Source organism: Alexandromys fortis, unplaced genomic scaffold (genome assembly GCF_014885135.2).
Source record: "Alexandromys fortis isolate MF-2015 unplaced genomic scaffold, M_Fortis_MF-2015_v1.1 scaffold_261, whole genome shotgun sequence".
Classification (NCBI taxonomy): Eukaryota; Metazoa; Chordata; class Mammalia; order Rodentia; family Cricetidae; genus Alexandromys; species Alexandromys fortis.
The window spans coordinates 1,210,636-1,225,559 of record NW_026068144.1 but is presented as its reverse complement, the minus strand read 5'-3'; the positions used below and the strand labels follow the sequence as shown (position 1 = coordinate 1,225,559).

The following is a 14,924-nucleotide window of genomic DNA, read 5'->3' as shown; positions in this document are numbered from 1 at the left end:
AAGCAGTGCTTATTTATTCATTTATGTATACAATATTCTGTTTGTGTGTATGTCTGCAGGCCAGAATAGGGCACCAGACTTCATTTCAGATGGTTGTGAGCCACCATGTGGTTGCCAGGAATTGAACTCAGGACCTTTGGAAGAACAGGCAATGCTCTTAACCACTGAGCCATCTCTCCAGCCCGACACAGCTTCTTCGTTTCAGACACTGTCCCCACATTTTCTAACCGTCACGGGCCTCCATGTGTCTTCACTGTAACAATCTTCCCCAATCCATGGGAGCTAACTTGGATTTCACTTTAAGGACTATTCGTCTTTGTTTAAAGCTTTTCCTCTGTTGTGTTTTTAAAGTTGGCTCGTAGCTTTCATTTTAATATGCTCTATGAATCCTATAAAATGGTATTTTGAAAATTTTAGTAAATTTATTTAAATAAATGGTTCTCCAACCCTATCCTGCATTTATTTTTCCCTACTTTTTTAAAAACCCTGACTCAAGCTTCGCTTACACCTGGGCAGGTCCTGTTTTCCTAGTCACAGAAGGGTCGGTTTGTGCCTATGTGCCACCACACAATAAATAACTCAAGGCCTCCTGCTCCGTAGCTGAATGAGTGGGTCCTGAACTGTAGCGATTCTGTAAAACTCACATTCCTGCCCCACCACACACAGCATCTACTCTGCACACCAAACAAAGCTGCTCATTATCATAAAACCACCAGGCCCATCGTGGTAAAACCCACCCTGGTCCACAACACAGCCCACTATACAGGCTGTGCCAAGAAGACACACCCAGAGGCCCCTGTGGTTCTGGCTCCCTGCCACACAGTGAAACAGACATGGGTGTCTCTAACCAAATCCCCAGATGGAAAAAAGGAAGAAAAAAAAACCAGGAGGCTCATTTCTTCTGTGATATCAACTAACCCTTGAAATCTCAAGTGGGAATTGGCAGAGAGCTAACAATTTTGATTTAGCTCCTTGCTGGCAGAAGATGCACCACTATGGAAAAGCCCTGTAGTCAGAGCCTGGGGAGCTAGACATGTCTATTCGTCAATACACCAGGCTGGGTGCAGAAGGGCTCCCATTCTCTAGTGAGCTTCTGGACAGAGTCTGTGTGTAAGCTCTGTAAGCCCGAATCATCAAGTCAACCCCAGGAATTTCAGGGACGAGATGCTAAGAGTCAGTCTTGCTCACCCCTAAATCCTGACCATTTTCTGCTTAGCCTGCCTTGAACCTCATTTCTAACTTGTTCCAATTTCCCTAAATACCCTCTCCTTTACCCTCAAGTTCCAACCTTACTCTACATCATGGGCATCTGCACTAGGCACTAAGCTATCATTGGCTGCTAGAACCTCTTCTGGTCAGCTCAGAAAGTGACACTATGGGCTAGGGACCCTAGGGCAATGCCAGTTCACAGATCATCTAACGCTATTGCCAAGTCTGTCCCAGATTCATGAAAGAGAACCAGAAAGGAACATATTTGTCAAGAGTTGATCACATTCGATTTTGGACTTCAGATATCATTATTTTTATGCTTCCCTGACCAGTCAGGACAAGGTGGGGAAAAAAGGATAGGAGACCATGAGAGGAGTTAGTTAAGGAGGAAAAGTAGGGAGGTACTGTTGTTGGTACCAGCTACTTGTGGAGGCATGGCATTTTATCTGAGATTTCAGTTAATTCTTGCAGCAAGTCCAAAATGCATTGTCCCCATTATGCATGCAAAAACCAGACAAGGAAACTAAGGGATGGGAGGTCCAGACACCCCAGTCAAGAGGGGATAAAGCTGGGCTGACAAACCGAGCACTGCTAAGCTCCAAGGCATAAAACATGCCCTCTTCCTGCATTGCTGCCCCTGCTTTTTAGTCCTTGACTTATCTATTGGGAAGCCTTTGCATAACGTGAGTATGAGCACTTTCCCCAGTGAATGGCTGGCTTCAGCATTCACACCTTTACATCCTGCAACCCGCATGCTTAATTTTATCCATATGTTCTTCTTACAACTTGCCTGCAAAGCACCTTGACAAGAAGTTAACCATCTGCTGAGTGGAGGTGGTGCACTGGGGAGGCAGAGGCAATTGGACCTCAGAGTTTGAGGCCAGTCTGGTCTACAGAACAGGTTCCAGAAAAGCCAGAGTTACACAGAGAAAACAAAACCCAGTCACAAAAAAAACAAAAGAAAAAAAGAAAGAAAGAAAGAAAGAAAGAAAGAAAGAAAGAAAGAAAGAAAGAAAGAAAGAAAAAGAGAAGAAGTAAGGAGGGAGAAAAAGAGAAAGAAGGAGGGAGAGAGAGAAAGAGAAATAAAAAGTAGAGCGAGCGAGAGAGAGAGGTGGGGGGGGACAGGGAGAGAAAAGTTCATCACAATATATGTTGAGCTACCAGGAAAAAAATTCTGGATGTAAAGCATAAATAAAATGTGCTGAAGTAGACTCTCTGATAAAACTGCATTTGTTATCTTGCTCTATCCTGCCCAGAAATAGATATCAGTGCAATAACCTAATGAAAATCAATGTCCTAGAGTTTTCTCAGGCCTCGGAACCCTAAAACATTTTCCCAATTGCCAATTCAAGGAGTTTATATGCTGGGAAAAATAAATAAATAAAGCAGTAGAAGCTGGAAGAATAGTTTAGTCAATAAAAAGCTTGCCTACTTAGTCAATAAAAGAGCATGAGGATCTTCTGCGGTTCCCCAGCATGCACAGAGCATGTAGGCTGTAGCGGTGTGCAGTGTGCACTTGTAACCCTAGTGACTGGGAGACAGAGACAACTGAATGCCCAGCCTAGCCAGTGGTGGATGGTTCCTAAGAAATAACACCTTAGCTTGATCTAGCCTACACACAGGTACATGCATGCATTTGCACACACACACGCACACACACGTACACGCACACACACAGGGAAGAGGGACTGGGAACAACAGAGGTTCTGGGCTTGAACCAGGCAGATGTAGATTAAGCCCTAGCTCTACCTTCCAACCTTATACAGCCTCAGTTCTCTCATCTGTAAAGTGCAAATAATAACAGTGCACTTACCCCAAAGTGGCTGTGCAAACTGGAATGAGCATCTCACATCCCCTACTTAACACTGCCTTGGCCAGTTTTAGCATGGAAAGAATTACCTTGTACTGAAATGTGGTGAGAAAACTTCAGAGAAGCATCTGACTTTGCAAGCCATCCCAGAGCTACTAAATTCAGAGTCTTCATCGAAGTACTTCAATGGCTAAAGAGATCTTGATCTACACTGAAAGCAACCCAAGCAATAATTATAAAAACACTAGGAGAGATACATACATATGCACATATGCAACTTACTACCTGCATTCTTCTCAACACTTCTCCAGACAGCACTTCCTTCCCAGCAGGAATGTAAGTGGCTCTGAACTCTAATGAACTATGTGTTTACCAGGCTTACCAACCTGGCCCAGGATGGTCAATCACACATCCAAAGAAGCACACAGAACTAAGTTCTACAGGGACAGCTCACGGGCTAACAGCAGCACCACTAAAATGTGTTGGCCAATTTAGTAGCAAGTCCCTTAGCTAGGTGTGGTGGAGCTTGCCTGAAATCCCAGCACTCTGGAGGCTAGGAAGTTCAAGGTCAGTTTCAGCTGTACTAGGAGACTATTGCTTTATTAAGTATCTAACAATGGAGAGACAAGAAACGTCACTTTTGAGGGTCCACAGGGCTTTTGTTTCAGAAACAGAATAGATGATATTCCCAAAACCATTGGTGAAGATTGCTAAATTAAACTATGCCTTGGGATACAAAAATCAAGGCTGTCCCAGAGTTCAGTGTTAGACAGACAGCTTACACCTACCTCCTGGGCTTCCTACTTGCCCCTTCACCAGCTCCACACATCTTTGGTGTGTGAAAATAAAACAAAGGAGCAGATGTGACCCCAGGATAACCAAATGTTTGGTTTTTGCATTGCCGAAAAGCAACCGAAATCATCTGTGCAGCCTGTGCGAAGTGATAGGCTCAAAAGATCCTAGCTCACAGTCGTCATTTCCACAAAGGTGGCACCTCCCAAACGCAGGTCCCTGTAAATGACTCCCAGGTATAAAGAACCATTCATTTTCTGAACCTCCGGCAGGCATCCATAATCTTTGTCAGCTCAGGGCTTTTGCCCAAACTAAATCACAGTTCTGCAGCAAGCTCTATGCCTGTCATTTTGGCTGAGGCTCAACTTCCGCCTTGGGAAGAGGAAGGAGAGGCTGGGGGGCGCCAAGCCCTTCCCTAGCTGGAGGTTAAAAATCTCTTCCGGTTCTAGCAAAGCATACCTTTGCACAAACAGGATCTGCACCGCGCTTTGATATGCCAGAACCCTGAAAACAATCCAAAGAATTCAGCCTAATGGCAGGGTGGTGGTTATAAAAATTATCTGTGGCCTTCATGATAAAAGTTAGTCCTCTTATTTTGTTCCTCAGCGATGGGCTAGCCTAGATCTCCACAGAGAAACAAAAACAATCAGATTTCCTTGTTTTTGAGTCACACCAACATCAGAACTGGATGTCTGAAATGTTTCTGAATTCAGAAAGGTTCTATAAGTAAGAAGAGAAACCCCTTTGGAAGGTTTGGCGTCTCAGTGTGCAGAATTTCTTTACCTTAGCTGACTTTTCTGTGTAGAATAAAGTTGTTTAGCTTCCCGAAATAAACTAAAGCACACTGGAAACCTGACACTATTCTTATTTATTTGCAAATACTATGGTTCTATCGGGGATGATACCGCCGGTTTGCATAGACTGTCAGTGTTTCTTCTCCCAAGTAATGAGGTCTGTCTAGGAAATAAACACACCTTCAAGCTGTTCAGCAAATATCCTTGAGCCTGACTGACTTCACTAAAATCAGAATTTACAAGGAAAAGAGCTTTCTAAAACTCAGAGCTGGGTATGTGTGGAGGGTCACTGAAGATCCGAGGCCAACCTGCTACAAATGAGGCCCTACTTTAGACAAAACTTCTCCACAAAAGAAAGATTCCCTTTAATGCTGTGTGGTAGAATGCAACAACATTTTAAGGGTGAAATTTAGTGCAGCTCCAAAAAGAAAAAAAAATGCAGAGAAGAGGGGCTTCAACTGGCTATATCAAATCCCTTGAGAAGCAATTCATATTATTACAGTACATTACAATGTATATTAGCAGATATACATAGTGCCACACATATCTATTTAGGAGAAAAGGCTATTTTAAGTATATTAAAAGATTAAGAAAAAAATCCACCATAAACAGATGAACCTACACACATACAAACACACACACACACATACACAAAGAACATTAAAATTCTACATCTGAATCACGTATTTAATTTCTAAATTTCATATTTGAATATTATGATACATAAAGTAAAAAGTTCAATATTTCAGTCTCTAAACTTATTTTTAAAACCCCACTGAATCCATCAAGGAGAGCTTTTATTTATTTTCAGGCCTTTGTCAATGGTTTTTGCAAATGTTTCCTGGTGAAGGAAGCTCGGTTTCTCTGCTATCTGAAAGGCCAGAAGACTGGGAACAAATGATGTGCAGGGTATTCCCATGTGCAGAGGAGGCCCCTAGTGGTGGAGCCACTGCCAGACCTCGGCTTTTACAGGTTTTATAAAACCACTTTATCATGAGGCCAAAATCAATAGGTAATAAAGTCTACCTGATCTCAGCCTCTTTAGGACCTCTGTTAGCCTTAATATATGGTAGGGCTGTAATTTACAATCCCAAGATCCTTTCATCAGAAATAGAAAAGGACGGATGTGACCTGAAGAATAACTTTATTACACTGTGAATTCCAAGCCAACAAACCCTTAAGTCCTTACCGCTTGCCAGTATGGAGTGGGATGGGACAAGGGAAGCAGGAGAAAGAGCAGCCATGCACAGCGTACTGTTTCTGCTTTTCAGTATGATATCATTCAGCACAGAACTGGAAAACAGGAAGACTAGATTCTCAACCAAAGAAACAAAACAAAACAAACAAACAAACAAACAAAAAAACCACAACTGAAGCGGTGCCTACCAGCATCCTCCACAGTGGCAACTCCTGGGTACAAATGGACAAGTAGGGAAACATCCAGTGACCTTCAGTGAGCAACAGCCTTATGGATGTATGGATGGACGGATGGGAAAAGATCACGTAAGAGAAAGAATTACACATTTTAAAGATTTTAAGAGGTAAAACATATCTAAAAGTACTTGAGAAAGACAAGAGATAGCATTCAAGAAGGGGTCTACTGTGTTCTGAGCACTTCTAAAAGAATGTTATTTAATTCTCCAAGTATCTCTATCAAGTGAGGAGTATTGCAAGAATTTTGCACATTAGAATTCTGGTATTGGAAAGAGCACGTGACTTGCCCAGGGTGGTTAAAAAGCAGGACAAGCCTCTTGGACGATAGCTTTCTGGAATGGCAAAGCACAATATCACAGTCACGTAAACGGGTGAGCGTTGTGTGGTGTTTTAATTGCATTCTGACAATAAAGTTTGTTTTGAAACAGAGGGCAGAACTAGCCACTAGCTGACCAAAACTGACCATAGAGGTCTTGGAGGACTGAGACAGTAAGGTGGGGCTCAGAGAGGCTCCTGGCCGTTTTGGATAGAGGAACGGAAAAGATAGAGGAACAGAAGAGGTAGGAGGCCAACACAGCTGGCTGCCCCACTGCTTCTCTGGCCTCCCAGGCTCTTAACCTGATATCTGACTCCTGACTTTTTTATTGATAAAGAATAATTAGATAAATGCTTCAGATGAATCAAAAAACTGGGTATTTTCTTTGAAGCTCGCTAATACACTTTACAACTAGACATATGAGATCTGAGACAGAAATATGGAGAGAATTAAAGTAGTATTGCCTGATCCTGATTTGGTGGTTGCATGCCTGTAATCTGAACACTTGCCAGGCAGAGGCAGACAGATGTGATGTCTAGGCTAGCCTGGTCTACAGAGTGAGTTCCAGGACAGCCAGGGCAACAAAAAGAAACAATGTCTGGGGGGGGGGGGGAGGAATTGCTTGATTTGTAGTGGCAGCAGGTGTGTCCTAATCTGCAAAATCCAAGCTTGACCATTTGCACCACACTGAAAACCTTGATCACACACACACACACACACACACACACACACACACACAAAAGCCCTTAGCATTATTTACCCTATTGCCCTCCATAGGCTGCAGGTTGGACACACACAATAGGTAGCTCAGTATGAAAGAAATGGTTATACATTTATTAAGTTCCTACACTGGATATGGTCCGTCTCACATTTTCCCAGAATTGGCACTTCCTGGAAGCTCAATGCATGATCCCTCTATGGGAGTAATCACTCTTCTGGTTGCTCCCCTGACCTTTTATGCCAAGGGCACCAGTTACCCTCTGTCTTTATGTTATTTTCACGTTTGAAAGACTTTTTTCCATGTGGCCAAACCCCAGAGTTTATTAATGCTCACAGCTCACAATAATTGGGACTCTCTTACATGAAAAGTGTTAACACAATCCAAGAAACCCCGTAGAATTATGAGGATTTACTAGACACTTAAATTCCTTATAAACGGGACTGTAGTTAGTTATCTTTAATGACATTTAAGTGACAATTGTGCCAAGACGTTGCAATCAGAATAAAAATGGAGTTTGCAAAATACAGTCATCCTATTATTCATTACCGTTTCATTTTTAGCATCCACCGAGGCTCAGTGTCTGGCCATATACAGTACTGTTAATGTCTTTTCCTCTATAAACTTCAAACGACAGGGGTACAGGTGCAGGAAGTGTGGCGGAAACAAACAACTTTGCCTTCGCCCAGCACAGCTTTCCTTTTCCTCCAGCTTTCAGAATGCCCCACTGCACCCCAAGACCATGACCTAGGAGAGCTTCTCTCCACCCCTGGCGCACACGGTTGTACTGGGTCACTCAGATAGTGGAGACCCTCGGGACTCAGAGAGTCACCATTACACTGGTACAATGGAGGAAAGCTTGCTGCCCACGGGCCACCCTCTCCTTCACAGCAAAAAATAATCCGGGAACAGCAAACTAGGGGCGCCAACGCGTGCCAAAGCTACTTTGAAAAGGGGTTCTGTATAGTTAGCCAGTAGCTCTGGACTCAGCGCTGGGGAAGCCGCGCTGGTCACGGGGTGCGGCACTGGAGACCCTCGCTAGGAGCCGCACTCGCGGTCCATGTAGAGGCACCGAGCCCGCCAAGCACCGAGCACTATCCACAACGGCAGTGATCGCGGAGTCCTCAGCCCTAGGATAACATGATCACAGGAGACCAGCCGTGGGGTCGTCCTCTAGGGCTGACAGAGAGCCAACCCCGAGCGGGCAGTGGCGCTGGGCTGAGCGGGCAGGCGAGTAGCAGCAACACACCCGCACGCAGCCGGCCACGCCCGGCCTTGCACTCCGGGTTAGGGACCCCTACTTACCCCAGCAGCACTGCTGACAGCCGGGCGGGGTCCCTCAGCTGCGCTGCTCCCGCCTCTGCCGAACTTTCCCTCCTGCCAGTCGGCAGAGGGCTCAGCTCCACCTCCAGCTCTGGCAGCCACGGAGTCTCCAGGGATAAGGGGCGGCGGGGGGGGGGGGGGGGGGGGGGGGGGGGGGGGGGGGGGGGGGGGGGGGGGGGAGCGGAGGGGCAGCGCCGGCTGAACAGCAGCCAAGCACAGAGCCCGCCTCGGGGTGGGAGCCCCCGAGCCCGTGTAGTGGAGGTAGTGTGGGCCTCAGGGCTGGGGTCGCGCCTGGCTGCAGCCACCAGATTCCACCAGGGCCCTTCTGCAGTGCGTCCGGCTCCTGAGCAAAGCAGGGCACCCTGATTGAGAGACGGTCACTGCAGACACCATGCCTGGAGAACAGGGTCTTCTTCTGCACCACGGAGTGTTCAAGAATGACTGATCACTGACATCCAGAGAAGTTGGTGAAAGGCCCTACGACACTGCTGGAGGCTGCGCCCCAAGGGAGAGAGGGCTCAGTGTCTGTCCTACAAGTTAGCCCTGCTCCCCCCACCCATTTCCCCATTCGTCCCCTGTGTGATTTGCTTTGCTAGGGCTGTCCTCAATCCAAAGACGGCTTGCATCCAAAACTTTGTAAATTGTACTTCAGAGAATTAATAAGCTAGTTGCTGTTTTTGCTGCTTTGGGTAGTGGTGATAATGCCTTCACTAAGAAGCTTTTATTTACAGAAGACCAGAAACCCCTTTAACCCTTCAGCCCCACTGTGGCTGAGGGATGTCTACAAGGACCTCTGGCGGCCACTTCCCCACAGCAACTCAGCTGAGATTTTTGGAAAATAGAAGACTCCGACTATAACAAATAAACAAAACATACAGTAATTTCTCTGACTGCATCAAAGTACTACGAGTTATGGAGAGGATAAACACGGCATATGTGCATACTTATGGGGACACAAGTTACTAGCCACAGGTTAGCTCCTAGCAGCCTCAAAGGGCAATTAGATGGCAATTTCCATTTGCAGATGGAAGTCACTACCTGGACGGTGGGTTGGTTACTGGCTGTGTTGAGGTTTTTCGATTTCACACTCTGTCACTCTGTAGACAGCCAAGCAACTTCTTGAAAACTTTGGTTTCATTTAGTACTGACCTCTGTGGTGAATGTCTGCATTCCCTGCACTCAGGAGCCTGAGGCAGGAGGATCATGGGTTGAAAATCATCCTTGGCTACTTTGAGTCATGAAACACTGTCTCTAAATAAAACAGAACTACATTATAGCTTTGGTTTCTTTCGCCTGCTCTTCTCAATGATGTCTCCAGAATCATGCAAAAAAGTAAAGCCTAAACTTCAGTTTGGGAGATGGGTTAGAGAACTCGATATGGGTTGCTATGGCCCATGACAGACATGCCCTGTAGGCCTCAGAGCGCAGACTATGGGGACGAACCAGCATGAGAAAGATGGAGAAGACGCACTGTAGCTATAACAATCTCTATTACTCTACATAAAGAAAGAGGGAGATCGTTTTGGGGTTGACTGCAGCTACTTTATGGGTGGCTAACATATGAAGGTACCTCAAGTTACTACTTTCAAACTTCTCCTACTTGAACATTGACTCTGGAGATCAGCAATGGATACCAATGTATATGGTGCCACTGCATAGCTGAACACCAATTCCAAGGCCAGGTTTAATGGACTGGTGTCCCTTGGTTTTTATATGAATGCTATAATACTATAGTCATCTTTCTATACTCGTCTATATATACGAAAAATAAGTGAATTGAGAAAGTGATAAAACTATGAAACTAAGTGCGTCTCATGTCTCTAAGAAAAGGTACCTTTTCCTGGATGAACAAGAGAGAAAGTGATTTACAGTGGATGGTCTCCTCGGGAGCTTCTCTTACAGAGTTATGTCATGACCATACTTTGTCTCCATCACCAGGAGAGGCAGCCCATGCAAAACCAAGCAAAGAAATCAGGAGAAAGATGGGTTCCCATACCCTAGGGCCAAGGACCAGAAAGACTGAGCAGGACACTAAACCAAATGTAGTTTTGTTTTATTTAGAGACAGTGTTTCATGACTCAAAGTAGCCAAGGATGATTTTCAACCCATGATCCTCCTGCCTCAGGCTTCTGAGTGCAGGGAATACAGACATTCACCACTGAGGTCAGTACTAAATGAAAAAGTAAAAACATCCAGGCAGAGGTGGCGCACGCCTTTAATCCCAGCACTCAGGAGGCAAAGGCAGGCAGATCTCTGTGAGTTCGAGGCCAGCCTGATCTATAGAACTAGTTCCAGGACAAGACTGTACAAAAAAAAAAAAAAAACTGTCTTGGGGGGGGAGGGAAGAAGAAAAATAAAAAGGAAGAAAAAATGAAAAAACATCAAGTACAAAACAAAATCTTTTTTTTTTCTTTGAAAGACAGTCCTGATATGTGGCCCACGCTGGTCACATATCCTTCTCCTTGGCCTCCTGCATGCTAGGATTATAGCAATAGACCTTACCTGGCTGAAATAAATTTTTAAGACTTACTAAAAAAAAAAAAAAAAAAAAAAAAAGGAAAAATTTACTACTTGAGTTTTAACTTGTACCTGAAAGGCTTTAATGTTAAATATCTTTCACAAGCATGATTTTGAATTAAATTATAGTGTTTGAAGGACATAATAAAGAGACATTAATGTCAGGTTGCCAACGTAGGAGCACTAAGGAAAAACAGACAGTTTTAGAAAGAAGACACAATAGCAGAGTGACTTAAAGGAGAAAGCCTTTGTATATAAAAAGACAGATGTGCATATTATACACGTGTGTCTGGGCTGGCTTGGACCTCAGCTGGTAGCACAGAGTGGCCTCCAACTTGTGGTAACTCTCCTGCCTTAGCACCCCTGGTGTGAGAGTGTAGGTAGGAACATCACACCTAGCTTCTTTTTTCTAGTCACCTGTTTTAGAGACTGAAAAGCTGTCAAATGCCAAGGATGGGAATAGTTCACATAATCCTAATCAGGTGTCTCAGCTTCACCAGGCTCCTTGAGCAGCCTGAGCCAGGCCATCCAGGAGCTGAAGCGACCATTGTGAAACTCACCCATTAAGGCAGCAATTGCTTTACTTTCTAAGAGATTCACGGAAGTTGTGGTGACTCTCCCTTTCAGTTCCGGTCCACTAATCAGGGTTATCTGATTCTCGGATCACAGAAATGTGCTGTGTATTCAGAGGTGAGTCATTAGGTGCAAGGGGTTTTCTGTGCAGAGATTAGAGCTCAGCCAGAGAGTGTACTGGGGGGAGCCATTAACTGTATTCTATACAGTCTACTTCCAACAACCTTGGACATAAGAAGTAGAATTCTAACTAACATTTCATGTAAAATGAATAAAGTAAATACGTAGGTTACGTTTTCCTATGGAAAGTTCCATAACTCAAACACAGAAGGGGCTCAGTTGATGGCTGCTGCCTGACTGAGGGATACTTTTAACTTCTTCTTGCAGTCTCTACATTTACATCTTTAAAGACACATATCATCAAAACTATTACTTTGGCTAGGCATGGACAAGGTGAAGGCAGACGATCTTGACTTTAAGGCCAGCCGGGCTACCTAACAAGTTCACAGTAAAATCCTATCTTAAAAAAAAAAAATAAGCAAGGGATGGGGGGCAATTTAGAGGGGTGTACTTACCCAGGATGTGCAAGGCCCTGGGTTTGGTCCCCAGTATAACCCCCAAAATAAATTAATTGCTTTTACACAATATTTTCAAATTTACATTATTCATGCTCTTCTTTCAAGAGCAATTCAGGAGGTCTGGAAGGAAAACATACCCCTCCCATGTTACCCTTTTCTCCGCATGGCTGGCAGAAACCATTCTCCTACTGGAGTGACATTTCCAACAATGTAGCTAAGACCTCAAAGAAAAACTGTCTGGCAGACCCCACACTTCAGGGGTGGCTTTTCCACCCTGTCTCTGTGTTCTGTGTGGGCTCTCATTGTGGAGACTATTACCTCTTTGCAGAAGGTCATTCAGAAAAGCAAGGTGTATGAGCAAAGTACCAGGAAGCGGTTCACATCTGCCTGTATCGCTGGGACAGAAACTCACATGAGCAAGCAAAGGGCTGATCAAAACAGAGCCTTTCTATGTGCATCCGCTCATCAACACTCAGAGATCTGGCTCTCCCAAGGCCTTTAATCTCAAATAGAAACCCGCATTTTCTTTCTTCCTTTCCTTTAAATTTCATATGACATCTTAAGCTATTTTGTAAACATGTTTCTCCTTTTAATGTTTATTACATTTTTATTTGTGTACATGTTGTGTGCAGGTGAGCCACAGCCTTTGTATGGAGATCAGAGGACAAGCTAATAGAACTAGTTCTCTTATTCTACTCTGTGGGTCCTGGGGAACAAAATCAAGACATCGAGCTTAGTGGCAGGCGACTATACCTGCTGAACCATCTTGCTGAGTCTCGTTTTCAAGCATTAAATATTTTCCCTTTAGTAGCTCAAGTCTCTAAATGTCACAGAAGGATTCCCCTAGCTTTCACTTCAGGACTAATGTGTTATAAACTGGTGGATAGGCTTGTTTGAAATTATTATTGTCCAACCATTATCATCATCTTAGATCATTTATTATTTAGGTCAATCTCTATAAAAAAAACCCCTGTCCCACTTTCAAGTCCTTACTCTGTGCCCTTCCACTGGCTAAAGATATACTGCAGCAAACTCCCCATAATAGCATATGCTCCGATGACACACGTTACTGCAAGAATCCTAATTACTGACTGTAAGGGAGGATACACCGAGTAGTGCCCGAAGTTCCTAGGAAACCTATTGTAGGATGTGTCAGTACTGACCAGAGGAAACAGCTTGGAGACAGGAAGAGCGAGGACATTAAGAATCAATACCCCTCAAAGGAAAACTGCCTGAGGAAAGGAACAAGTGGGATGATGTTGCAAATGAAAAAGAGAAAGGCAAGGATGAGAAACCCCGCTTTCTCAGTGGCAGCAAAGAGCGTCGGCTTCTGGCCCTTCTTATTTATCTCAGTTCTAGATAGAGCTGTAACTCACCCAGTCTAGCCACAGAGAGGGAGCCCAGCAGGGCCTTTGCCTTCAAAACTGAGGACCTCACAGTGCCTCCCTGGCTTCAAGAGACATGCTTAGCAGGAAATGCGTTAGTCAAATAGTTACTCAGTTACCCACAGCAAGTGAGACAGTTACTGTGTGCCACAAACAGTGGGAATAACACAAGTCCTCACCGAGGAACCTACCATCTAGTGGAGAAGTCTGAACCTAGCATTCAAGAGCTCAGAGGAGAGAAAAGAAAGCCTGTTCCCTGAGTCAGTTGGGTAGCCTGCTGTGAGCAGTGGCTTTTGGAAGGGACTTTGCAAGGCAAGTAGGACTTTGGTAGGCAGATAAAAGAGGGAGGCAATCTCCAAGATGACACCCTTGACCACGAAGCAATGTAGAGAAAGACTGAGCAAGTCCTAAAAATAATCAATAACCAGGACATATGGGACATTTAGGGAGAAAGATGAGAAGCATCTCAGTGGCCTGAATCTAGATTATGTGGAACTCTGACTGCCGGACGAAGACTTCATTATATGAATTTTTGTGGGGTGCCAAAATGTACTAGATGTGGGCACTGTTGGTTATTTAAACAGCAACGTTCCCTATTGATGGGAGAGCTCTGCTTTCACCCCGAGCACAGCTCCATGAAGCCTTGAAAGGAAGGTCAAAGCTGCCACCACCTGGAGCTAGAGAGATGGCAGCAGTTAGCAGCAGCACACACTTGGCTTTCAGAGGAGCCGAGATGGGTCCACAGCTCCCACAGTAGGCGGCTCACAGGAGCCAATTCCACCTCCAGGGAAATTCAGCGGCTCTAGCCTCCACGGGCATCCAGACACACAGGCGCACACCCGGAGGCACACAGACATATCTGTAATTCTAAAAACAAGTCGTCACAAATGCCATGAGCTATAGAGAGTTAGGAAGGTAAATCACGATCAAAGAGGACATCGGTGAGAAAGAAAATGACTAAAGCCCTACAGAATCTGTGGGCTGCCTCAGAGGAGACGTCTGGGTATTAGTTGGAAGAGAGTTCAGAAAAGGCCAGGGTTAGAGAGAGGGGGGTAAGAATGGGAGACTGTCCCTTGACAAAATGTCATCTCAAAATAAGTGGAAAGGTGAGCTGAGAGTCGGGTGACTGGAGGAAGAGGAGCGTGAAACTGTGGGCGTCCCCACCCCCAGACAAAGAGGGCTCCATGGAGGAAAGCAGAAGGACAGGGCGAAACCAGAAAGTGAGATGCTTGGAAGTCCTGGGGTTCTGGAAGGTGGGGTGCTATAGCTAGATGGGCCTAGAGAGTCGGCTCAGGGCACACACTATCTTACAGAGGACCCAATTGTGGTTCCCAGCGCCATACCCTGTGGTTTACAGCGGCCTGCGACTCCCAGGCCAGAGGATCTGACATCCTTCTCTGACTTCTTAAGTCACGTCAGATACACACAGTGTGGCTGCACAAGTTAATTATAGAAAACGTTGCTCTGATTTTTTA

At 45.0% G+C, this 14,924-nt stretch overlaps 1 protein-coding gene across 3 annotated transcripts in view; it reads right to left on the bottom strand.

Moving 5' to 3' along the window:
- Csgalnact1 (chondroitin sulfate N-acetylgalactosaminyltransferase 1) overlaps nt 1–8,502 on the bottom strand; it is a 319,461-nt gene extending 310,959 nt beyond the window's left edge. The window contains exons 1-2 of one of the 3 annotated variants that reach the window (XM_050126920.1): nt 8,379–8,467; nt 5,795–5,898 (exon numbers count right to left, since the gene is read on the bottom strand). The gene's annotated coding sequence lies outside the window, so the exon portion shown is untranslated. Of the gene's footprint in view, nt 1–5,794; nt 5,899–8,378 lie in introns of all 3 variants that reach the window. The other 2 variants (XM_050126918.1, XM_050126921.1) reach the window with 2 other exon arrangements.
- Between the last annotated feature and the right edge of the window lie 6,422 nt (nt 8,503–14,924).